The following is a 24,132-nucleotide window of genomic DNA, read 5'->3' as shown; positions in this document are numbered from 1 at the left end:
ATGTGGAACTTTTTAAACGTCAAGGAGGCCAAAACTTCCACGTTTTACGCCTTACCTAAATTACATAAGTCACTCATCAATCCTCCTGGTCGGCCTATCGTATCCGGATGCCAATGTCTCACCAAATTGCCAGTGCTCTGGTCGACAAATATCTAGCCCCCCCTGTTACATCCTTGTCCTCATATGTGAAGGATACCATCCATCTTCTTTGCATTCTTGACGGTAAACCTTTACCTCAAGTTGTCTGGCTAGTTGCTCTCGATGTGGAGAGCTTATATAACACCATTCCACATCAAAAAAGCATTGAAGTCATCGGAAAACAACTTCAAGAAAGAGGCCCTGAATTTGACTCATATGGCTATTTTGTTTTGGATTTATTGAAATTTATCCTGACACAAAATCACTTCATGTTCGCCCGGGGTGGCCATGGGGACCAAGTGTGCCCCCTCTTATGCCAACTTGTACCTGGGGGGGGGGGGGGAAGGGAACTCTTTGCCAGTTCTAGTTCATCTAATCTGTTGCCTAAGGTCATCTCTTGGCACAGATATATTGATGACGTGCTCCTTTTTTGGTTCGGTACCCGTGACAAGCTTACTCTGTTGTTTATTGGCTCATTAGCCACGAATAGCTATAATTTATGATTCACTATGGAATGTAGCCAATCACAGATTCATTTTTTGGATCTTCAAATAAGTATAGACCATGATGGAAATATCCATTCTGCCCTATACCGTAAGCCATCTTCTGGCAATACTATCCTTCATGCCAGCAGTGCTCATCCCAAGCACCTTTTGGACAGTATACCCTTTAGCCAATACTTGAGAATCAAAAGAAATTGCACTTTAGAGGCAGACTTTGTAAAAGCTTCATGAGATTTATACATGAGGTCTAAAAATAGAGGATACAGTCATTCCCTTCTAAAAAAAGCTTACAAAAAGTTAAAAACTTAGATTGAGAAAATCGTATTTTCTCAAATAAGCCACTGGATACCTCACAACCTGTTCGTTTAATCACCCAATTCTCCAGACAGCATGCCCAAGTAAGGGACATTCTGAAAACATTTTGGCCCTGCAGACTCTGTTATTAACAAATACGTCAAGTCACATCCTGATATAACATATCAACGATCCCCTTCACTAAGGGATCATTTGATTACTAGTCATCATTCCCCCACAAAACCGCAGTCTCATACGAATGTTGGTACTTTCCAATGTATAAACGAACCTCAACCACAGCCATTAACAGACATGTTGGAGCACAACATAATTACGATCCTCATTCCGTCAGTTTCACCGCCCTAGAACATGTACCCTTACATGCTAGAGGTGTCAGCATTGACAGCAAATTGCTTCAACTTGAGACCAAGTGGATCCATAATTTGGATGTCACTAACTTTCCAGGGTTAAACGAACATATACATTTCAAGTCCTTTTTATAAGTCCATGGGCACTCTCCATGCTTTGTTATAACAACTTTAAGTTAAGTCATTATGTGCAAACTAAACCCGAATACTATTGCTTGATCCTAGTGCAACTTTTATTGTTTAGTCCCTTTCCCCCTCCCCCCTTCCTGGGTTTTCAAATTGTTCTACAAATCATCTTTTTAATCCTTCCATCAGCTAACATTGTGTTTATCTCGTTGTTATTGTTACTTTAAACCAGGGATATGCAATTAGTGGACCTCCAGCTGTTGCAAAACTACAAGTCCCATCATGCTTCTGCCTCTGGGTGTCATGCTTATGGCTGTCAGAGTCTTGCAATGCCTCATGGGACTTGTAGTTCTGCAACAGCTGGAGGTCCGCTAATTGCTTATCCCTGCTTTAAACAATTACATCCTTAATAAAAATGTTGTAAAATTCTTATGTTGATGCACCTTTGTTTTCCCTTTTATTTGTTTATTTTGTTACTTCTTTTGATCTTGGATGCATGTCATGGTTATCAATGGTGGGACGTGCTTGGGACCTCACCCCCATCCTCCCTAGGTGTTGGGGGGGATCCCTTGGCCCTACCATGTCTCACCGTTGATCTTCCCCCCCCGGGACCCTTCCCGTGTCGTATCCCATGCTCCCCATGTGCTGCGTGGGAGTTATGGTTCCCTCATCCTGCTCGCAATTTTTGTGCTGCTGTTGGTTGTATGGACACCCAAGGGCAGCACAATTTCCTTAGTGTTAGCCCGCCCAAGCTCTCGTCTTTGCTGTGATTTTTCTATCTTTATCACCCACCCTCCACCATCTAGCGCTTCAGTTCTGGTTAGCTGTCATTTCAACCATGTGTTGACTGACAGCTTTTCCATTGAACCCTTCTGAGCCCCGTTGGCGCCCCGTCACGTGACTCGGATCATATCCCACACTGCACCACGGGCAATGTAAGCTCTATGTGCATCATTGCGGGCACATGCGCGAGAGCCCTTTTCGTCTGCTCACTGATCGGTTATGCCGATCAGGTGTGGGGGCATATATAGCCAGCCAGTCCACGTACCTCCTTGCTGGACCTCAGGGGTGGATGTTACTGCTGTTGCCTAAAACCAGGGTATGTTTATTCATCTTTTGCCAGGCTTTTAGTGAGCCAAGTATCCCCACAACACGGTGCTTACCTTTGGTCTTATACCTCTGTTGAATACAGGTTTTGAAATTGTGTCACCAATCGCTATTATCTTCACTCTATTTTGAGTCATCTATACACCCCAATTGGGGAATTTGGCGGTTTGTGTTTTTTTCACTAAATCATCTAGGTAAGCTCCTATCTTTATATTGCTCATATATGTCTTACTTATGCTCATTACCACTGGCGTTTATCTACTTATGCCCTGCGCTTAGTAACCATTTGTCCCCTTCTTTGTAGCTATATACATTCGAATGATCCTCACTTAAAATCGATCCTTCCACCAAAGCTTTCTTTGTAAAACACCTTTTCAGGCAACCCCCACAGTAATACTGACTTTATCATACAATTGTAAGTAATTGAGGCTATGTTAGCCCTACCCCCTTGTTCTGGGATAATGTCTATCCCAAAATGGTCATGTGCTTAACACTTTGATATCCATGTTTTTAACTCCTGATTGCTAGGTCTCTGTTTGCCCCCTAGATGCAGCACAGTTTTTGTGACCTTCCTGGGGTGCCTTCTCCTATCGTGGTTCCCATTGGGAGCTGGGAGGTATGTATCTGTGGTGCCTGGCTGGATCTTCCACCCAGGGAGACTTGTCACCATGCCATGCATTCAATATTAGAAATGTACACAAGTGTATTCAATGAAAAAATCTTTTAATGTCAATCTTATGGTTTTTCATTTGTGTCTCTACTTAAAACCTTCCAATTTTGGCACAGGCCTATATCATTTCCCTAAGGAAGCCAATGCCTAGGTGAAACATGTAGGAATTGATTACCTGTATCACTGGCCTTTTACACCAAGGCCTGTTCTCTTCTATTTCTCCTTTATCAAAAAATATATGTACCGCAACTGTTTATATCCTTGTGCGCCTATATATCCAATATCTGTCTTTTTTCTATATATGTAAATAAAGTATATTGTTATTTTATGGGACGGCCCATGTAAACGAAGCCCAGAAAGCTTTGCAGCAGGTCCAGTGCGCAGAGGCACGCCCACATGATGTCACTACATGTTTCTCCGTACACTGGGCTGTTCTGTAGCTGACTAAAGTGAGCCCTCATTGGTCGCTGCCTCACAAGTTCCTCTGCAAGCAGTGCCCACTCTCATTCTGCATTCTACAGTATACCAGTGCAAAAAAAGAATTACTATACACTGAATACTGGTATGTATGGTAATTAACACTGACCAGGTGCCAGCTCAGCCACCCACTGACAGGGGCCAGCTCAGCCACCCACTGACAGGGGCCAGCTCAGCCACCCACTGCAGGTGCCAGCTCAGCCACCCACTGCAGGTGCCAGCTCAGCCACCCACTGCAGGTGCCAGCTCAGCCACCCACTGCAGGTGCCAGGTGCCAGCTCAGCCACCCACTGCACTGGGCTGTTCTGTAGCTGACTAAAGTGAGCCCTCATTGGTTGCTGCCTCACAAGTTCCTCTGCAAGCAGTGCCCACCCTCAATCTGCATTCTACAGTATACAGTACAAAAAAACAATTACTATACACTGAACACTGGTATGTACGGTAATTAACACTGACCAGGTGCCAGCTCAGCCACCCACTGACAGGGGCCAGGTGCCAGCTCAGCCACCCACTGACAGGGGCCAGGTGCCAGCTCAGCCACCCACTGCAGGGACCAGGTGCCAGCTCAGCCACCCACTGCAGGGACCAGGTGCCAGCTAAGCCACCTACTGCCGGGACCAGGTGCCAGCTCAGCCACCCACTGACGGGACAAGGTTTCAGCTCAGCCACCCACTGCAGGGACAGAAAAGACTAGCATATAAAATTACTTTTAAACTGGAGGTAGTAAAATATGCTAAGGAACATGGAAACAGAGCAGCGAAGAGACATTTTGGGCCACCTCCAACTAAAAAAATTATGAGAGTGGAGGAAACAGGAGGATCAGCTACAAAAAGCAAATAAAAGTAAGCACACTTTTCGTGGGCATGCTGCAAAGTGGCCACTGTTAGAAGTGGCCATGAAAGAATGGATCACATCACCAGAATTACTTCTCCATCTCTACAAAAATGATAATATATGAAGCCAAACGTATTAGAAAGGCATTCAGGATTTTACTGGATCACCATCGTGGTGCTACAGATTTATGAGGCGATGTGACCTCGTTATGCGCACCAAAAATAGAATTGCGCAAAAAATGACAAAAGAATATGAATCAAATCTTCTGTCTTTTCATAAATTTGTGATTGATGCCAGGAAGAAAATTGGTTTTGAAATTGGCCAGACTGGGAATGTGGATGAAGTCCCGCTAACGTTTGATATGCCATCTAATAGGACTGTTGATCTGAAAGGTGCCAAAATATAACTTTGAAAACCTCAGGACATGAGAAAACACATTACATGGTTGTGTTGTCCTGCTGTGCAGACGGCACCAAATTGCCGCCCATGCTAATTTTCAAAAAGGAAAACATTTCCAAAAGTAGTGATTCCACGAGGAGTTGTTGTACATGTTTGACAAAGCATGGATGGACGAAAATGGAATAAGTGTATGGGTTGAAAACGTGTGGTCCAAACATCCTGGAGGGCTTCTGAAAAAACCTGCCTTTAGTGCTTGACCCGTGTAGAGCACATATTAGCGAAACTACAAAAAAATGCTTTAAAGAAGTGAAGACTCATCTAGCTGTCATTCCTGGGGGTCTTACCAGCCAGTTGCAACCTCTCGACGTTTCCATCAACAAACCATTTAAAGTCTTTATGCGAGAAGAGTGGAACAAATGGATGGCTGCTGGTAATCATGATCTGACACCTACTGGACGAATGAAGAGGCCCACTATCACTCAAGGTTGTGAATGGGTGAAAACATCATGGCACTCAGTGAAGGAGGAAATCGTCGTATAGTCATTCAAAAAATGTGGCATTAGCAATGACTTAGATAGAACTGAAGATTGTATTGTACATGAAGATAGCTAAGAAAGTGATGTCAGTGATTGTGAGCAACTGAGCTTCATAAATTCTGACACCAGCGATTTCTTGTGGTTCCCAGAAAACTAGAAGAGTACTCGAACTTTAAAGTCTCTCCTCATTTGTTAATGACAGTGTTGATGGTCCTTAATGCCATTGTTGACTGCTGTTCACTTTACATGGTTGAAATATTATTCTGCTATATTTTATTAAATATTTTGGTACACCATCTGGTTCAGATTTTTTTTCTTGTTTTCCTCCTCTAAAACTTAAGTGCGCCTTATGGTCATGTGCGTCTTATGGTCTGAAAAATACGGTAATCACAATCCTCAAATAAGCAGGCAAACATAAAAGGTGACCTTTAAAAATACAAAAGAAAAACAGTTCTCATCGAGCAGGCAACTGATTCTGAGTGGTGGTGCATGGATTTGTTTTGGGGTTTGCTTGATTTGTGTATTTTAAACTGGCAAGCTGTCTTCAAAATATTTTTGGAGGGGCCAGGTTTAAATAAAGAGCACTAGCACATGTAGCAGTTAGGCATTGTATGCTATCCATTTTGCATTCAAATTTCATCAAGGAATGTTGTCTAAGGCCGGGTTCACACTGGTACAACAAACGCTCCGACATTGGGACCTCATGTAGCATGATGTGTGAAAATCAATGTTTCCCTATGGGAGCCATCTTATACGGTCCGACACAAGTCGGTCCGGCTTTGAAAATGCTCCCTGAACTATTTTGGTCCAACTTTGACCCCACTATAGCCCATTGACTATCATTGAAGTAGGATCAAAGTAGACTCCTTGTCCTAACCATCCAACTTTAGCAGCCCCTCCCATTGTGTGTGGTGGTGAGGAGGAAGTGACCTTTTGTTGTCTATGTGACCTGTATAATGGCACCTAGGAGAAACAGAGGTACCAGATCCAGGCTGCAAAATTAGCAGCTCATTCAGCTAGTGAAGGAACGTCCAGTGTTGTATGACACTCATGATTAGGGATGGGCTGACTGTTCGACTCGAACATCGGCTGTTTGATCGTTCGCTGAAAATCGAACATTATAGGCCGTTCGCGCCAAATTTGAGCGTCATGGCCCATAATGCACTATGTCATCACAGTGGTTTGCTGGCTGATGATTGGCTAAGCATGCACTATGACCCGCATGCTTTGGCCAATCACAGCGCTGTAAGCAAATGGAGCCATGATTGGCCAAAGGCAGGGTGCCGTTGGCCAATTATGGCTCAGAGGGTTAAGTACACGGCCCACACTATAAAAGGCCGCCTGCACGTCGGCCCTGTGTAGTGTGTTGCTGGCGTTCTAGAGAGAGTGTCATTTCATTTACTTTGAGCAGGCAGTTTATTCAGTTAGCTAGATCTCACTGCAGACCATTCCTGCTGTACTGTACTGATAGAACTCGAAGCGAGGCCAGGAACGCAGATGGAGGGCAGGCGTGGAGAGGTGACGTCACTAGTAAGTGTCGCGTTACCTGAGTGCAGGGGCTACGATGACACGGTAGCCGCGCTCCTTTGTCAAGCTGCAGATGGGTCGTGATACTAGCTTAAAAAAGCCAGGGGAGGGGAGTGGCCAAGAGAAAGCACTATAACTGGTCTGACATCGTGTAAACACATATGGGGAGTATTAATAGAAGGGTCATATGGACAGAAATTCTAAAGGCCAATACTAACACACTAATGATGATAAAAAATATATGTACATATATATAGTTCAATAGAATGATTTAAAACAATGTACCAGTAGAAATGAGAAGGACAATAATATATAACAAAAACTCAGCAATATGAAAAAACACATATAGATATATACAATGGGTTACATCCATGTGCGTACCCATGCATATGTACACATAGGGGACATGGAAGTACTCATACCGGATGTCCACAGATTTCTGTCCACAGATCCCTTGGTCAACATGCACCAGGTGAGGTTTATTGTAGAGGCCACAAGATTTTGCCTGACGCATATTTTACCTTTAACGATGAATATTACCAACAAATACAGGGCTCAGCAATGGGGGCAAACTTTGCCCCCTCGTATGCTAATTTGGCCATGGGCTTATGGGAAACCAACTATATCTACCATAATAATCTCTTTGCGGCCAACATAATATTTTTCGGGAGGTATATTGATGATTTGATCATCATTTGGGATGGTGACACTGATCTTATGACCACTTTTGTTCAACACTGTAACAATAACCCTTATGGGCTATCATTCATGTCAGCTACCGATCCAGCTACCATGGCCTTTCTGGACCTGGAGCTGGAACACGATGGTTGTACTATCACCTCAAAAAACTACATTAAGCCCACGGCAGGTAATTCCTACTTACATTTTGAGAGTTGCCACTTTCCTAAGTGGATTACGAATATCCTTAAAGGACAATTCTGTCGTCTCCGACAGAATTGCACCAGGGACTCTGATTATGTCAAACTTAGTACAACTTTAAAAAGAAAGTTTCTTGACAAAAAGTACCCAGAAACTTTAGTTGAAGAAGCTTATAAAAACACTACCTGCACGGGAAACCCCCCAAAACAAACCAACCTCCACATGATTGTTCCAGAAGGTTCATAACCACCTTCCACAATAAGCACAAAAATATGGAGAGGATATTAGGTAGACATTGGGGCATCTTGCATCAAGATCCTCATCTAAAAACACTACTTCCCGCTCGCCCAAAAGTCACTTACCTCAGGGCCCCCAATTTGAAAAACAAGATCGCACCTAGCAAATTTAAATCTCTTTCAGCTCTACCACTTGCACCAACATTGATCCCCTTGGTAGGCATGTATCAATGCCGAAAGGCTCTATGCAAAACTTGTAAATTTGTCCTACACGGACAAAAATCTTTTACCACCAAGGGGAAGACTTATGTATTAAAAGAATTCTTCAATTGCTCGTCTGACTTGGTTGTCTATGGCCTAAGTTGTCCCTGTGGCCTAATTTATGTCGGCCAGACAATTAGGGCCTTGAGACAAAGGTTTGGCAAGCATAGAAGACTTGAGGGAGGCACAGACCCTCACAGTGTCCCAAAACACTTTGCTATGGCCCACCAGAGCTCTACGGTGGGTCTTATGGTCTGGGTCATTGAACAGATTCCTAGGTCCCTACCGGGGCTGAGAGATTTAAGAAGCTTTGCGCTTGTGAGACCTACTGGATCTATACTTTGGATGTACTTTCGCCAGGGAGGTATAAATGAGGAGTATTGAGATTGCTGCTACAGGGGGTCCCCGGGTTACGAACAAGATAGGGACTGTAGGTTTGTTCTTAAGTCGAATTTGTTTGCAAGTCGGAACAGTACCTTTTTTTCAGTGCAAATCCAGTCTCTTATTTATTTTTGTATAATTTTCTTATTTTTAATATTATTTTTCTTATTCTTTACTTTAATTACTTTTTTATTTTATTAATTTAATTATTACTGTATTTCTTTTTTTATCAATATTTTTTCATTTAAACTTTATTGCTATCACACAGGAGAAAACAATTCCCTGTGTGATAGCAATTGGAGGTGACAGGTTCTCTTTATTGACCCTGTCACCTCCAAAAACAGGAGTCCCAGCACTGTGCTAGATTTCCACAGCACAGCTCTCCCCTCTCACTGTTTACATGGCAGCAGGGACAGGAGACACCAGAGAGAGGGGAGCTGATGTGTAATGGCACAGCAGGGAGATGGATAGTGACAGCAGCAGTGATCCGAGTCCGGGCAGGCCGGCCGGCCGGCTGCAGTGCACCTCCGCGGGGCAGCGGCGCAGGAAAGACCGGGGAACCTGGAGGCTTCACTAGGCCGCGGCCACGACGGGCAGTTTTAGCAGCCTGGCAGGCCACCGGACCGTACCAGGCCTGTGGATGGCCAGGCCAGGAACGGAGGAACGGCTCAGTCAAGCAAGGAGAGGAAGATTCGGCCGGCAGTGACGTCATTCGGGCCCCGTTCGTAAGTAGGAGTTGTTCGCAACTCGGATGTTCGTAAGTCGGGGACCCCCTGTATCTTATGAATATACCACTTAGTGCTGCTTTTAGATTTAGTCCCCCAGCCCTGCTCCCATACATTCTAACTATTTAATCTGTATTCACAGGTTGGTATTTTCTTTGGATTCCTCTTTCTTATGGGGGTGGCGGGCTGGTGTAAGTATAGACTAAATATTATTCTGTACATTTTTAACTTATTTTGCCTTTATACAATTTTTCTTTTTATCTGTTTTTTTTTATTATCAATTTATTATTTATTGTGCCGCCCATAAGGGTCTGAGCTACATTTCATGCATGACCCTTATGCACACATTGGACATCCAGTATGAGTACTTCCATGTCCCCTATGTGCACTTATGCATGGGTATGCATGTGGATGTGACCCATTGTATACATCTATATGTGTTTTTTCATATTGCTGAGTTTGTTGTTTATTATTGTCCTTCTCATTTCTACTGGTACATTGTTTTAAATCATTCTAATGAACTTTATATATGTACAAATATTTTTTTATCAAAATCAGTGTGTTAGTACTGGCCTTTAGAATTTCCGAGCATATGACCCTTCTATTAATACTCTCCATATGTGTTTACACGATGTCAGACCAGTTATAGTGCTTTCTCCTTGGCCTCTCCCCTCCCCTGGCCTTTTAAAGCTAGTATCATGATCCATCTGCAGCTTGATGAAGGAGCGCGGCTAACATGTCATTGTAGCCCATACACTCAGGAAACGTGTTGCTTACCAGTGACGTCACCTCTTCGCGCCTGCCCTCAATCTGCATTCCTGGCCTTGCTTTGAGTTCTATCTCCACCGCAGCATACAGCACAGCCACACGCCCGGCAAGCCAGAAGAGGCTATCGTGACCGATCTGACGAACTGTTCCCATGATGGATTACCTTCTCACTCCACTACATGCCTTGTGTTAACTACATAAATGTGAGTTGTTTGCACATTAGTTTTTAATAACTTTCCCCTTGTGTTATATTTGACTGTAGGCTATTCCTGGAGTGTGTGTGTTCAAAGACACTATCAGGCAGGTGACTCAGTGAGCTGCAGTTCATTAAATATATATACACATAGTCTAGCCAAGCCTATACCTGACTGTAGGCCATTCCTGGTGTACTGTTTTTAGTAAACTTCAGGCGTTTTTTTTGCTAATCTAATTGTACTGTATGTCTGGAAGGCCGCCAAGGACAGGCAGATGCTCACAGGCCTCTAAAAGAGGGCAAGCAGGTTCTGTGTGTCTACAGCCAACAGTGCTGGTCATGGACACGTTGCATCCTCAGCACATGGCAGTGGGGCACGCTTGTCCTTTTTTTCGGCAGCTGGCCGCTTTGAGCCAAAACATGCAGAAGAGTTTGTAGAGTGGATGACCAAGCCGTCCTCATCCTCTGTCACCCAGGCTCAGGGTACTTGTCTGCCAATGCAGCTGCCAAAGCGGCCTCTTCCATCGGCTCAATGTCATCAGTCACCCCTTCCCTAGCCCCACCATCATGCCCTGAGGAGTCCCCCAAACTGTTCGACTACAGTGTAGGGTACATGCCGCTGGAGGATGCGCAGCATTTTAAAGACTCTGATGATGGTACCCAGGTTGAGGATGAAGGCAGTAACGTGAGCCCAGAGAGAGGGGGTGCCCAAGAAGGACAAGAAACTGGCAGTCATGTTCCCCCAGCTGCAGCATACTGCCAGGTTTGCTCCAGTGGCGAGGAGGGAGGGGTTGATGAGGTCACTGACTCTACGTTGGTGCCAGATAGAAGTAAGGAGGAGGAGGCACATCTCCAAAGAGGCAGGATGCCCTCCAGGGGCCAGCTTAAGGGCAGGCAACTAACTGCATCACACCGCAGAGCTCCACATGTGCTGCTGACTCCGCGCATTTTTCCAAAAGTTCTTTGGTGTGGGCCTTTTTTGAGACGTGTGCAGCAGATCGCACCGTTGCTGTTTGCAACATATGTCTGAAGCGTATCAAGCGTGGCCAAAACAGCAGCCGCTTGAGCACCACATGCTTGACAAGACATATGTCGAGCTCCCATGCAGTCCGTTGGCAACAGTACTTAAAAGACCCACACCAAAGAACAAGGCGGACCTCTCCTTGCTCCTCATCAGCTGGGATCTCCAACCCCACTATAACTTCAGTCTTCTCAGAGACCTGGACTGAGAGGAATGAAGGTGTAGCATTAGGTATCCCAAGCACTTGCTGGCAATCTGCTAGCGGTACACAAACATCCGATTGTAGCAGGCTAATTTCCCTACCCCAGTTGCTAAAAAGGCAAAATAAATTCAGTCCCAGCCATCCACATGCTCAGCGGCTGAAATTAGTTTGGCTAAATTGCTAGCACTCCAATTGCTGCCGTTTCAGCTGGTAGACTCGGCCCACTTTCGAGAATTTGTGGAATGTGCTCTCTACCGACATGTGGAAGGCAATGTCTTGGCCTCGTTGGACAGGCCGGTCAGCGGTAAGGTGCATATTACCGCTGACTCATGGTCAAGCAGGCATGGACAGGGACCTTACCTTTCTTTCACGGCGCACTGGGTAACCTTGCTGGCAGCTGGGAAGGATGCAGGACAGGGTGCAGTATTGTTAGAGCTTGTTCCGCCACCATGCCTCCAAAATGCTGGTAGTGGTGATTCTGCCACACCTCTCTCCTCCACCCCCTCCTCCTCTTCTTCCTCTATGGCCTCTTCTTGTACTGATTTGTCCTCGGAACCAGCGGTGCTCCGCAAGCACTCAGGCAAAAAACATGCCATGTGGTGCTTGAGATGGTCTGCTTAGGGTACAGGAGCCACACTGAGGCAGAGATTCTGGCAGCTATGCAGGGGCAGACTCAGAGGTGGTTGATGCCACACCAGCTTAAGCCAGGAATGGTGGTTTGCGACAATGGCACCAACCTCCTCTCCGCCCTCCAACAGGGACACTTCACCCATGTTCGCCGTTTGGTTCATGTCCTTAATTTGGTGGTGCAGCGGTTCTTGCGCAGATACCCGGGTCTACAGGATCTCCTGAGGCAGGCCAGGAAAGTCTGTGGGCATTTCCGCTGGTCATATAATGTCAGTGCTCGGCTGGCTGACCTCCAAAAGGAATGCAACCTGCCCAAGAACCGCCTAATCTGTGACATGCCCACCAGGTGGAACTCAACGTTGGCCATGCTACAGCGGCTGCACACGCAGCAGAGGGCCATCAGGACTACCTGTGCGAGTATGGCACCAGGACAGGGTCAGAGGAGCTTGGCTTTTTTTCACCACGCTAGTGGCTCATGATCAAGGATGCATGCACTGTCCTATCACCATTTGCGGAGGCCACGAGGACGGTGAACAGTGACAGTGCATGCATCAGTGATACTGTCCCTCTTGTCTACCTGTTGGAGCACACGCTGCGTGGAATAATGGACAGGGCACTTGAGGCAGAACAGAGGGAGGAAGAGGAGGATTTCCTTACCTCTCAAGGCCCCCTTTATAGAAGGAGGAGTGGGGAGAGGGGAGGGCACTCAGCATCAGCAGCAGTCTTCAAGGGATCGTTTTCAGTCCCCAGAAACCCATGGACTTGTACGTGGCTGGCAGGAGGTGGCTGCGGATCAGGTCGTCCTTAGTGAACCAGAGGACTCTGGCCTGAATGCCTCAGCAAACCTACGCTGCATGGCCTCCCTGATCCTGCAAAGCCTGCGAAAGGACCCTCGGATTTGTGGTATCAAGGAGAGGGATCAATACTGGCTGGCAATCCTTCTTGATCAACGTTACAAGGGTAAGGTGGTGGAACTTATCCAGCTGTCGCAGAGGTAGCAAAAGATGAAACTTCTTCGGGAGGCCATGCAGAAAGGTTTGTGCAATGCGTTTCCAGGACGTTACAATTTCCTGGTCCTCCTGGACGTGTTGCTGAGGCTTCGGTCAGTCACAGAAGGAGCGGTGGAGAAGGTGGCCGTCTGACCGATGCGTTCAGACAATTTTTTGGTCCGCAGCCCCAAGGTCTGATCGGTTCCAGCAACCATCGCCAGCATCTGTTGTACATGGTGCAGGAATACCTAGGGGCAAGAACAGACTTGGAGACATTTCCAACCAAAAATCCACTGGGTTACTGGGTCTTGAGGATGGATCACTGGCCAGAGCTTGCACAGTATGCATTTGAGCTACTGGCCTGTCCTGCATCCGGCGTTCTTTCAGAAAGCATATTCAGTGCCGCTGGAGGCTTTGTAACCGATCACAGGGTGCGCCTGTCCACTGACTCGGTTGATCGGCTCACCTTTATAAAAATTAATCAGTCTTGGATCACCAGCTACCAACCACCTGATGCTGATGTAACCGACTATTTTTTTATGAATGTGAGATCCCTTGTGGACTATTCTGTTATGCTGAGTGACTATCCTATTCCTCCTCAAAGTTCATGTTGATAGCTTCTAAGAACATTTTTGGTTCTGGGCACCACCATCAGTGGCTAAGGCCCAATTTTTCTGCCCCTGTTTAAGGGGCGTGTAATTACAATTTTTGCTGTACTATTTTGCAGCAGGGCTCGTTCCTTCGCTCAACAAGAGTATCTGTGAGGGGTTGCAGTGTTGTGGCACCACCACCACTGCCTAAGGCCCAATTTTTCTGCCCCTGCTTAACAGGGGCATGTAATTCTACAACTGTGAGATAATGCTATGACTAAAATGATTTTTTTCAGTACACAATCTAGCTGGGAGCAGCACCAAAGTGGGGAGACAGATCAGGAGGAACGGGAGGATGAAACCAATGACGAACAGGCAGAAAGAGTGACCCCTTTCAATGTTCCCACTCGCTCTCCAGTTTTGGATGAACCTGATCCATCACAAGAGGTCAGACCAAGACTTTGTGCATGCAGACGGCCTCCACAATCAAAAATGGAACAGGACATGGCAAAGTTTAGAGAGGTTGTGGACACACTGTCTGAAAAGCTTGAGGAAACTTAATGTCCAGACAGAAAGCTTTCAAAACTTTTGGTGCCAATGTTCAAAGTACCACCTGAAGAACAGAAATGCCAGATGAGAATTGCAGTATTGAATCTTCTAAAGTTTTTTGGACAACGACCAGCCACAACCCCCTCCACCCCTCTCTATGGTCCACCTACACCATCCGGACCCTATTTCCCTTCCCCCAACCCTCCACCACCCAGAATCCACACCTATTATCCCCCACAATACCGTCCATATACTGATGATTATGGCAACCTCCCCTAGCAATCTGAACCCCCCATACCTTATCTGACTCCTTCCCCAATCTCCTCTGTTCTTCACCCTGTTTCAGGAGCATTCCGAAAAAATCCAACACCTTCCCCTCAATTTCAGTCCCTCTACCCAGAGTCTGTCCCACAACCCTCTGCTAGACCTAATCCTGCAGCATCCACCCCATTAGTGGAAGATTCCACCAATTATACCAATTTGTAAGTTGGGTTTATTGCTGTAGTTTGGGCCTTTTGTGGATACCAAAAAATTGGTTTAATTTTTTTTTTTCCAATGGGGGAGGAAGGGGGTAGTTTTCTATTTTTGTTACAAAAAAAAATACATTTTCAGGTTTATTTATTTCATGTATTTATTTTTAGAAATAATATAATTTTATAAATGTATTCTTCAATTTGGAGGGGGGGAGGTTTATTTTTTGTTGAAATATATATTTTTTTATTTCTTATTGTATTTTTGGTGCCAAATAATAAGTGTAAAAATGTTATTTTTCAAGGGGGGCGGGGGTGGTTGGGTGGTGCGGGAGGAAGGTTTTTTTTATACTAGCGTTTATGAGCCACATGTTCAAATAGATTTTGTTCATTCCAAAAACAAAATTGCTATCCGTGTGCTTTTCTTTTGAGAGAATTTAAGTGGATGAAAATGTTGTCTTATCTGTGTTTACATTTGTTTACAAAGTGGAAAGGTATAACACCTAGCAACTTTGTAAATGGTGACTATGTTGCCATTAAGATTCACCTTCTCTAGTTGTCCTTTTTGCTATTATCAATGAAAACAGATGTGACTAAAAATGCAAAAATTGGGTGTTGGCAATAGAAAATAGAATGAAATTATTAGGATGGGGACAGTAGTTCTGGCGATCTTGTGTTTACAGAATTATTATTTGTATCTCCTCACACTTTGGTGTACGTTTATGAAGCAACCGAAAATATCCACTGTTCCATTCTCCAGCATTCACAGAGGATATCTCTGAGGGCCAGTTTATGAAGTGGTGTAGATTACTTCTCCTTTTATAAAGTGAAGTGATCTACAAGCACTTCAAACAGTGGAGAACGCCCCCTGCTTCTGGAATCTCATGAGAAATAATGAAATTACAGTATACCAGAAATTCAAAACACAAGGTGTCCGTTTATTAAAGTGGAGGTCTGCCAAAAAAAAAAAAAAAGTCATCTGGTGACCCCGCCCCCCTTATGACTTCACGGAGGCATAATGGGGCGGTGATGTAAGGGGGCGGGGTCACCGGATGATATCACGCGGTGACCCCGCCCCATGCCAATATAAGTCGTTGTGCACCGCGCACACTGCATTACAGCGGTAGAGAGCGTTGTGTCAACATCGGAAGAAGAGAAGAGGGCAGAAGACAACGGAGAAGACCGGCAAGAGCTAGCAAAAGCATAAAAACCCGTCAGAAGGCACTGGACAGCGCAAGAAGAATCAGAGAAAGCGGAGAAGGAAGAAACCCCCGAAGTCAGAAAAGACCCCCAAAGTCGGAAGAGACCCTGCCTAATAAATTACTTTAAAACTGTGTAGTGTCTTTTTTTATTGACTTTTTTTTCAGGTGAATGGGTAGGGGAACGATGTACCCTACACTCGTTCACATAGGGTGGGGGGCCGGGATCTGGGGGGCCCCCTTAAAAGGGGATTCCCAGATTCTGATAAGCCCCCTGCCCACAGTCCCCGGCAACCAAGGTTGTCGGGAAGGGGCCCTTGTCCTCATCAACATGGCGACAGGGTGCCTTGAGGTGGGGGGCGCAGGGCGCAAATGGCATTGGCGTTTTAAGCTGTTAAAAAAAAAACAGGACCAGGGTGTGCTGTAAAAATGTGAAACGCGAAAAAATGTGCAAAAACGCTGCAGCGGCGTTTTTTAAGCTGCAAAAAGTTGATTGGACACTGTAATCTCTGTAAAAACAGGAAATTTCTGTCTGAACATTAGATTACCCAAGAGTCCTTTGCACAGCCGTGTGACTGTGGTTAGGACAGAGAAGAGACCAAGAAGATGGCAAGTGGTATGCCACAAGACCTAATCAATGGTGTTCAGGCCCATCCTGAACTGTGGGATGTGGCACATCCACTACACGGAGACCACATCAGGAAAGTCAAAGCATGGGAGGATGTTAGTGCTGCTATTATCCCTGGCTGGGAAGACATAAGAAATGGAGCAAGAAAGGAAATAAGTAAGTCTATATTCCTTGAATGCATGATCTGTTTTTTTGTGTAATGTAAACGAAGATTGCATATAAAACCCTTGTTTTCCACATTTTTTTAGGCCAGACTTTACAGCGCTGTTGGAAACCGCTACGCGATGGTGTCAGGAGGGACCTGTAGGACGAGGAGAAGGCAGCACAAAGTGGAGCACCAGCACCTGCCAAAAGACCTCATGTCTACCACAATAATTTGATGTTCTTACGCCAAAATATGATAAACAGCAGACCGTAAGTTTTTTTTTTTTTTCATAATATATTTGGCTATGCACATTGCTTTTTAGGCGTTATCTGACATTGCTAGACAAAGAGGGTTGGCTGCAGAAGAGGAACAGGTTGACAGTCCCACCAGTCCCATGGTGAGCACTGGCAATCCATCTCCACATGCAATGAGTGAGGGAAGTGTTCAGTGCACAGATGAGGTAACTGCTTATGTCTGCCTGTCAATGTAAAAATTTGTGTTCTTTTGCAGGAATCCAGGGCCTTGGAATTGGCGGTGACTGGCAGTCAAGAACGTGGGGAGCGGCACAGTCATGTCGGTGTCCGTCAGACGAGGGGTGGCTGCAATATCAAGGCAGATGATAGGGTGCTAGCACTACTGAAGGAAGTGCGGCAGGAGAGGCACAGTATGGATGCATTTTTGGATACCAGCAACCCACGCGCATGCTTCTGCCGCAGCCTACATCACATCCTGGAGGACGTTGGGGGAGACCTAGAGAAGCATTGTATGGATCGCATGTATGGTATTGCTATGCAATATAGACAAGCAAAATTAGGTGCTGGGCCACCTCCATGTGATCCATATTATGCATCTCATGATCCCCCAATGGCCCCGGGACCTTAGCAGTGCTAGCACCCCCTCTCAATAACAGCCCCCTCCTCAACGCCAGCCACCACCTATCCCGTCCCAGACCTCATTGGACACTCCACACTCCTACGGTGAATTTGCACCTTCCACCTCCCATTTTCATCCCTCATATCCTGTACCCCGCTACCAGCAGAAATTTTTGCATGAACGCCAGTCCCAAGCATTACCCCGTCCCCAATCCCCATGGTGAGCAAGCATCCACCTCCACCTATCACCAGTTGTGATCTACCAACCCTTTTTTTTTGTTAAATAATATCTTTAATTTGTTAAATTAAGTTAATAATTTGTTAAATATCTTTGACTGAAAATAAATTTGTTCAATTTGTGTTTTATATGATGCACAACAGCACTCCTTTGCGGACAAGCGTATGCTAGCCCTTTTTGGGCTTAGCATATGCTTCCCCGAAGGCAGAGTGCAAAGGACTCTTGCATTCTGCCTTCGGACAAGCATCCTGGACGTGCTGCCTCTCCTTCTTCAAGTTCTGCACAGGGTACTTTGAGGAGAGGCCGTATGGGCACTTCTCGCCGACGTCCTCACTTCTCCTGCATGGAAAGCCAAGCTCTTCTGACCGCATATGTACTCAGATATGAGCGTATTGCAAGAGCCTGGTACCTCCAAACAGGTAAGGCGGCCAAAAAACGGCTGTGGGATGAAATTGCGGCAGCTGTCAATGCAGAGGAAAACGTGCAGCACTGTTCCATCAGCAGCCTCCGGAAGCGTGTGGGGGCATCAACAAAGCCATTAAGGCCAAGCTGTCTCACTGGGCTGGGCATGTGACCAGCCAGGGTATCGTGCCTGCTTACGTGGCGCTCCTTTATCAATACGAACTAGATTACCTGCCACTCATCCAGTTGGACACAATCCAAGGACTCCGAACTCATGTGGATATGGATGATTGGCAGCATGGTAAGTAACTAACTCTTCTCCATTACTTTGCTTTAGCTTCTTGGAATTTTCTACCCATTCTCAAAAATGACACATTGAAATACTTTTACACTTGTCTTGCAAATTCAGTTTGGTTTCTCGCCTATCTCCAGGGGGAGCGGCAGTCCCTGCCAGCTCAGCTGAGGAGGCTATGGCTGAAGATGCCCCACATGCTGTGGAGAGGATGCAGCTTTCCCCTGGTAAGTTAAAAATGTGAATGTGCCAACCAATGTGTAAGGCTGCAATATCCTCTACAAACCAACTCACACAGGCAATGTCCTACTCACAGCACATCAGCAGAAGGAGGAGAAACGGGACCATACCCTGCAGCAAAGCCTGGAGGAAGGTATTGGTATGTATTGCTAATTTGGTGCGGGAAATTCTTTGTAGGACTCTGAGTTAAGCACTTAACATTGTTTTCATAGTGCTGGCCTACAAATGTGTGTCCAAAAAATAAATAAATAAGCTTGGATGTTGGCAGGCCAGGGTTTAATCTGCTTATGTCACTTATAATCATTATGTAGCAAGACTAACACATCTGCTTTCTTGCTGACCACAAGTCATTAATGTATCCCTGGCTCTTGACCATTAACAACACAACTGTTATTTTGGGTTGTGCTTGCAAGTGTCCCATGTGCCATGTGAAACAGGAGGAAGCGAGATTGGAATGTTATTCTGTCTCAGTGCCCAATCCCTTAAACCAGTGCTCAAACACGGCAGATCATCCCTACAGCCTAATATTTTTGCCAAAACAATTTTGTTACTTTTTTTTTTAGAACATCTGTCCCCTGGTGCAGCTGGAGCTGGTGAGGATTCTGCATCCAATGTATGTGTTCCGATGTTACAAGGTGGGCATGTCGAAAGAAAAAATGTTACAGATGTTGTTTGGAAATGGCATACCTTCAATCTTTTTGGTTTTGGTAGGGACATTCAGGCACTCTACCAGCAAGTCCTACACTATCTGCAGCTGCCGAAGCAGAGTTGCCTGAACGTCCGGTAAGAAATTCCACTTTTGTCAGGCAAACAAATGTTCCTCCAAAATACATAATTGATTATTTTTATATTTAATTTTTTGCAGTGTCTCTAATACAAATTCGATGGAAAGGCTTAAGGGACTGCTTCAAAAGACATCTAAGAAAGATATCGGGATCGAAAAGGCTTGTACCCTATGTCCACGCTGACGAACTCGACTTCCTTAGACCGTACATGGAGCTGAGAGAGTGAGATAACATCTTTCATATTCGAAAAGTGCTACTATACAGTTATATAAAGAAGGTTGTGCCTGACATTATTATATCTTTATTACAGAACACAATCCAGTTGGGAAGTGGGTGAAGGTCACGAGGCACCTCTGGAACCTCAAGGGTCGCAGGACCAATATGCGATGTCTGAATTGCCTGCTCATGAATTGAACCCCTCCGAAACGTCTGTAAATACGCCGGTGACAGCTGGCCCTAGTCGTGTAGAAAGCCCTGGCCCTACACAAGTAAGAAGACTGCGTAATAGCAGACCACCAGGAAGGCATTTAGAAAAACATGGATCGATTTGCAGACCTAGTTGATCGACTCAACCAAAAATTGGATGATCTCGAATCAGAGGAGCACGGATTTGGGATTATGGTGGCTGGCATGTTAAAGAAAATCCCCCAAGAGAGAAGAAACCAGGTGAAAAAGGCTGTGATGGACCTACTGGATTCTAGTGTGCGCAATGAGCAACCAAACTGCTCATCACTAATGCTCGGACTGCCGCCGCCATCCGGTCCATATTATTCCCACTCAAACCCCCCACCACCCAGAACCCACCCCTACTATTCCCCTCGCTTCCGCCCATACTCCGACGAGTATGGCAATATGCTACCTTCTTCCCATCCACCGATCCCATATCCATCCCCGATTTACCTCCACCATTGGTGCACCGAGCTTTCAAGCTACACCATCTCAAGGCCCTTCCAGCAGCAATGCAAACCCCCATTCGGAGTACCAACCCTCTTACCAGCAATTATAAAGTAATATAACCTGTAATAAAAAGGTTCTTATTTTTTACTTTTTGTTATAGATAATATATAACAATTAAAAAAAGTTATTATTGTTAGATAATGTAAAGTTACATTCTTGGATTATTATTACAGGTAATAAATATTAAAAAGTTAGAAGTTTTTTCAAAATTTTATGGATGTTTGTGTGCTACACAATATACAGTATGTTCCACATTATTTTATTTTTATTCAAAGAATGATACTTACCTAGGTGGATGCAGCATCGCACCGATGTTGCATCTGTCAACTGCCGCTTCTTTACACAGAATTGAGTCAACAAACATTGTCGATGGCTCTGTTCTCTACCCTCCCTTAGCAGAGAGCTGCTGACATTCAGTCAGCAGGTCTCCTGTTCTGCTTCTCCACACTCATTGGAGCGCTAAACTGTGGCGTAGCATGGAGCGGCTTGCTTGGAGGAGTCCAGGCAGCTGGTGAATAAAGACCTTTTGAAGTAAGGATGATGCGCTGCCTGAAATGAACTTGGTGATGTCAATGCAGAGCGGATTTCTGACCACTGTATGCTGAAAAGGGTTCACAGGAGTGCAAAAGAATTGCACTCATGTGAACCATTGGAGAAGAACAGCTACTGTTGTGCGTAATGTTATGCATCCAATAAAATATAGATTACCTTAGTGTAATAATCAGTCTTTCAGTAGGTGAGATACTTCTCCTCCATGATGTGTTCTGTCGTTGCAGATGGATGGAAACCAGACCAAGCAATTCGTCAAAACTGTTATAAAAAAAAAAAAGGAGGAAATTTAGTATATTGAAACACACACACACACACACACACACACACACACACACATTAACCCCTATTCTGCAGGGTCACTGATAAAAAAAACAGATATCTAAGATTTGGGGCTTAGAAAGACTTTATCTAGTAAAAGATACGGAGTAAAAAAACAAATGTATAAATAAAAGGGTAGTTAACCACTTCCTCACAAGCTATAGCCGAAAGATGGCTTCAGCGTGGACGCTAATTGCCGGGAGGACGTGCCTGGACCTCCTCCCGTGCTCCAGCGAGATCGACCCCTTTCTACGATCTGTGATCAGGCTAGTCTCATAGACTCGCTGATCACAGAGCGCACCGTGTGCGCCCTGCAGGGGGCGCGCAGGCCGCTGGAGCATGGGAGGAGGTCCAGGACCCCTTACCACGTGATCCGCTGTCAGCCAATGACAACTGATCATGTGATGTAAAAAAAAAAGCTGGTAATTGGCTATTTTTATTATTTATTTTTCATTTCATTCGCGAGGAGAGAAAAAAAAAAACGGACACCGGCTGATGCGAGAGGGACATCAGTCAAGATCGTGAAGGTAAATACCAGTGCCCACCAAGGCCACCTACCAGTACCACACATCCGTGCCCACAGTGCCACCTATCATTGCCACCCATTAATGCCAGCATCAGTGCCGCTCATCAGTGCCGCCCATCAGTGCCGTCTTATCATTGCCCATCAGTGCTGCCTTATTTGTTCCTATCAGTGTCGCATAATCTGTGCCTATCAGTCTCGCCTTATCTGTGTCCACTAAAAGCCCATCAGTGTAGCCTCATCAGCGAATATCAATGTAGGAGAATAATTAACTTTTTCCACAATTTTATAACAAACTATGAAACATGCTTTTTTTTTTTTTTTTTTTTTTAAATATATGCAGATCCACATATAGCATTTTAACTTACCTTGCGATAGACATCCGGGTGTAGTTAAAAAACTTGTCATCATAAGCACGCAAATTTTCATACATGGCCCAGAACTGGCCTCTGGTATCTCTGTTTATAATGATTGGATGTATCCAATAGCGACGTCTTCTTCTCATCCTAATCCTCCGCTTCCTCTTCCATCAACACTGCTACACCAGCTGTTACGACAGCTGTCATCAAATAACGCAAGGATAACATTGTTGTCGTCACAGGACACAGGGAACTTGGAACCAGGAAGAGAACAGGAACAACAATTATGTCACAGGAGTTGATGAGCTCTGATTGGCCACAGGCAAATTCTGAGGGCGACTTGAAGCCGTGTTATAAGTCGCTTAAAGTCGTGTTGAAGTCGCGTTGCCCCTGTGTGAATCGAGCCTTAACCACTTTAAGACCAGCCTCGTTTTGGATTTTAGGTGTTTACATGTTTAAAACAGGTTTTTCTGCTAGAAAATTACTTAGAACCCCCAAACATTATATATGGTTTTTCTTCTAACACCCTAGAGAATACAATGGCGGTCATTGCAATACTTTTTTTTGCACCGTATTTGCGCAGCGGTCTTATAAAGCGCACTTTTTTTGGAAAAAATTCACTTTTTTGAATAAAAAAATAAAACAACAGTAAAGTTATCCCAATTTTTTTTATATTGTGAAATATAATGTTACGCCGAGTAAATTGATACCCAACATGTCATGCTTGAAAATTGCGCCCGCTCGTGGAATGGCGTCAAACTTTTACCCTCAAAAATCTCCATAGGCGACGTTTAAAAAATTCTACAGGTTGCATATTTTGCGCTACAGAGGAGGTCTAGGGCTAGAATTATTTCACTCGCTCTACCGGTCGCGGCGATACCTCACATGTGTGGTTTGACCACCGTTTTCATATGCGGGCGCTATTTTATTTTTATTATTTATTTTACAATATTTTATTTATTTTTACACTTTAAAAAAAAAAAATTGTGTCACTTTTATTTCTATTACAAGGAATGTAAACATCCCTTGTAATAGAAAAAAGCATGGCAGGACCTCTTAAATATGAGATCTGGGGTCAAAAAGACCTCAGATCTCATATTTACACTAAAATGCAATAAAAAAAAAAAAAAGTCATTTAGAAAAATGACATTTGAAAAAATATGCCTTTAAGAGGCGTGGACGGAAGTGACGTTTTGACGTCGCTTCCGCCCAGCAGTGTCATGGAGACGAGTGAGCGCCATCTTGGCCTCACTCGTCTCTATACACAGCACGGCAGAGGACGCGATCGCCTCCGCCGCTACCGACGGCTCCGGTAAGCGGCGGAGGGCACCGGATCGCGGCGGGAGGGGGGTCCCCTCTCCCGCCACCGATAAAAGTGATCTCATGGCGAATCCGCCGCAGGGACCACTTTTATCTGAAAGCCGGCTGCCGCATGAAAACGGGGATACCGGGGTTATGGCAGCTAGCTGCTGCCATAACAACGATATCCCCGTTCAAACTTAGGACGTATATAGTCGTGCGGCGGTCGGGAAGTGGTTAAGGATGCTGAATTTTTGAAACGTTGAATTGATCTGTATCAAGAAAAAAGAAACCTGTGGGAGGTCAAGCACCCATTATATTCTAATAGAGATGTAAGGAAGGCAACACTGGGCACATTTTTGGAATTTGTGAAGACTCGAGTCCCCCAGGCAGACCTTAAGTTTCTGGACAGTAAAATTGGTATCTTGCACAATATGTACAGGCCGGAACACA

At 45.1% G+C, this 24,132-nt stretch overlaps 1 pseudogene; it reads left to right on the top strand.

Moving 5' to 3' along the window:
- The first annotated feature begins 16,675 nt into the window (after positions 1-16,675).
- Positions 16,676-24,132, top strand: part of LOC141131083 (uncharacterized) — a 47,198-nt pseudogene continuing 39,741 nt past the window's right edge.

The sequence above is a fragment of the Aquarana catesbeiana genome, linkage group LG01, assembly GCF_042186555.1.
Source record: "Aquarana catesbeiana isolate 2022-GZ linkage group LG01, ASM4218655v1, whole genome shotgun sequence".
Taxonomy (NCBI): domain Eukaryota; kingdom Metazoa; phylum Chordata; class Amphibia; order Anura; family Ranidae; genus Aquarana; species Aquarana catesbeiana.
Note: the sequence above shows the minus strand (reverse complement) of the source record. Positions and strands in the feature narration are given on the sequence as shown.